This window comes from Mycteria americana, chromosome Z, assembly GCF_035582795.1.
Source record: "Mycteria americana isolate JAX WOST 10 ecotype Jacksonville Zoo and Gardens chromosome Z, USCA_MyAme_1.0, whole genome shotgun sequence".
NCBI lineage: Eukaryota > Metazoa > Chordata > Aves > Ciconiiformes > Ciconiidae > Mycteria > Mycteria americana.
In genome coordinates, this window is record NC_134396.1 from 3,479,971 (window position 1) to 3,483,183 (window position 3,213).

The following is a 3,213-nucleotide window of genomic DNA, read 5'->3' on the forward strand; positions in this document are numbered from 1 at the left end:
CCCCATTGCCCTGCGATGCCCCACACCCAGCAGGCACCTGCACCTCTGGAACAGTCACCCATGCCTCTGGGATGTCAGGGAGAGTCACTGGGTCTGGGCTGTGGGGCATGTGTGCGCCCTGTAGTTACCCCAGCCCCATCCATGCCCAGGCGGCACGGTCACGGGCCATCCTCAGACCGGCAGCACCGGGATGGGCACCGGGGCAGGAGAGGCTCCATGCCACTGGCCAGCCCTGCGCTGGAGGGGATGCACCATGTGGCAGTGCCTTCTGCACAGAAACCGTGGGAGGACACCGCAGCCTCCAGCTGCGCTCATCTCCAGTCCCCACAAGCCTCTTCCGTCTGTCCGTCTGCTCCACTTGCACCATCCAGGCAGCAATCCAGCAAGCACTAATGCATCCGGCGCAGCTGAGGACCAGCTTCGCTGTCCCTTGGCACGTCATCGTGACACGGCACCTGCACTTCAGCATGACACATCTCATTCCGAGTTTGGTGCCATCCCAGCTCTCGAGCTTCTGATCTCAGACCTCACAATCTCTCCACCCAGTCCAGCAAGATCCCACCAGTGGGAGCCCAGTTTATGGATGTGGCTGATTCTTCCCAGCAAACAGCTCAGGCTACCTTTGAGCAGATACCGGCAGCAAGTCAGGCAAAGCCGTGGGCTGGGGGGGAGAGCAATGCACAGTCCATATGGCCCTGGATCAGCAGTTCCTGTGTGGGTTTGTGGTAGTGCAATATAAGCCCCAGCCATCTGCTCGTGTGTCCAAGTCTTGACCTACCTGGACAAGAGCCAGCAGCTCCCTCTCTGGCCTGGTCTCTGCTCAGAGGAGAGGGAGAGGTAAGAGACGCTACAGTCCCCAAATTCAGTCCTTCTGGGGTGCTAAGCGGGGGACCAGCTGCTGGACGGGATGCTGCAGCCAGCCTGGGAGATGTCCTTTCATAAACTCTTGTGCCACAGCAGACTGGAGGACCTGGGAGGTGTGTGGAGGTCACGATAGTCATCTGAGCCCGAGGATGGAGCAGGGGAAGAGCCACAATGTCATAGCTGCAGAGTGTGCCAGTGTCACTCACCCTGTGCCAGGGAGGTGCAGAGGAGTCCTGCCTCGAGGACTCCAGGGTGCGTGCAGCCCCACCGAGCACCCTGCTCACCCAGCAGACCCCTCACCACCCCTGCCGAACCTGCTCTTTCTTCACCCAACACTGCAGCTCGCTAGCTCTGCTCAGAGCTGGTGGCCCAGAGCCCCATCGCGTCCCTTGTCCCAGCGCCCCGTGCAAGGTGTCTGTCAGCTCAGCACAGACACCCCAGCTCCCTCAAAATCAAGCTCTCAGCTTCCCAACCTCAAGGGTAGCCTCAGCCCTCCGGAGCTGGGACATTCCCCGGATCCGCAGCTCTGCTCAGCTCTCCAGCGCTGGAGCGGTGGAGAAAGCAGCGCGTGGCTCCGTGCCAGTGCTGGCGCCAAGCAGCCCGGCTCCCGGCGCCCAGCGAGCACCACGAAGTGCTGGGGAAAGCTCAAGGTCTGCTCCTAGGGGAGAACCCACGGCCAAACGCTTGCTGCAGCCCGCCCAGCTCCCCTCCCTCGGAGGGGCTGATCCTGCAAGATGCTCGCGTTCCTCAGCTCACGCAGACTGCGGAGTGCAGAGTGGCGTGGGGAGGCGGGAAGGGGAAAGCGAGAAGCTGGATGGAGAAAACCTTTCTCCGCTCAGGACCAGCCTGTCATACATCCCCAGGCTCCCGAAATCCACGTGAGCCGCTAGCTAAGGGCAGATGTGAGCAGGCTGGTGGGACCGGCCCCCTCCCCGCAAAGCACCTGAGAGGCCATGTGAGCTGACTCAGGGAGGGACATCCCCAGCCCTGGCACGGCCCCAGCTCTTGTAGCGCAGGCGGGATGGATCCGGCCACATGTGGCTGGTGAGGCGGCAGCCCAGGCCACGAGCAGATGTGCCGCGCTGGGCTATTCCTCGGGTGATGTGGGCACCGAGCCTCAACCACAGCTGAGCGCAACACCCGTGGCGTGGCCGGGAGCCGGTATGGGCACTGGGCCGGGCACGCTTACCCCACACGTGGCCTCCACCTCTCCCAAAGTCCGTTATTGTAGGGTTGCACGGGAGGGCTGGGATAAAGGAAAACACCAGTTTATTACTGCAGGGTTACACGGGCGGTGAGATGACTCACGGGCATGTTATTGTGGGTTGCAGAGATAGGCTAGGACGGCAGCAGGTAGCCGGCTGTTATTGTGGGGTTGCAGAGGTGCGCCAGGACGCGAGCAAGGATCAGTTGCTTATTGTAGGGGTTGCAGAGGGGGGCTGCGACCCCGTTTATTCCTGCGGGGATGCAGAGCGGTCTGTTGTTGCAGGATTGCCGGAGTGGTGCTTGCGTGGGTGCTGTACACACGCAGGGCACGTGGCCCTTATCTCCGTGCAGGCACCGCGCCCAGGCGGAGAAGGAAACGCTGGGTGCGTCCCATGGCTCCAGCAGTGCCAGCCTCGACGGCATTACCTGGGGTCTCCAGCGTGTCCCGAGGGGACCTCATACCATTCTTGGTCCCAGGTGCCAGGGGAGGAGAAAATTTCCAATGGGTCTTCACCGGCGGGTTTGCCATTGCAGAGTTTCAACGTGTTTCTTTTCCTCCTGAAAATTTTCACCGTGATAAAATTGCCAAACAAACCCGTTCCCAAGGGAAAGCGGGTAGGGCAACGGAGGGGTGCTGCAAAAGGGGCACGCAAACCTGCACCGAAAGCCGTGAGGAGGAACGAGGCTTTTCTTCAGCTGAGGGACCGGGTCTCACCCTACGCGTTCCCCACCAAATAATCCACTATAAAAATAAACCCCAAAGCAATGCCCCTCCCAGGGACAAGGGAAACTGAGTCACAGGCAGCACTTGCCTGGCTCAGCTCCTCCGGGATGCCGGGAAAGGGGCCGGCAGGGCTGGCGAGTGCAGGTGCCCCCCGAGGGCACCGGGGAGGGCTGCGCGCCCCGTGGTGGGGGGGTCCCTGCGCCCCGGGGGGACCCCGAGCCCAGCGCCCCGGGCGGAGCGGGACGGCGAGCCCCGGGGGGGGACGGCGCACCCCGGGGGGGCCGCGGGCAGCGGGCGCGGAGCCGGGCCGGGGCCGGGGGGCGGCTCGCAGACAGGAAGCGTCCCGGGGCGGCGGCGGCAGATTGGCAGCGCCCTGCTCCAATGGAGCGGCGGCGGCGGCCCCGGCGGCTTCGCACCGC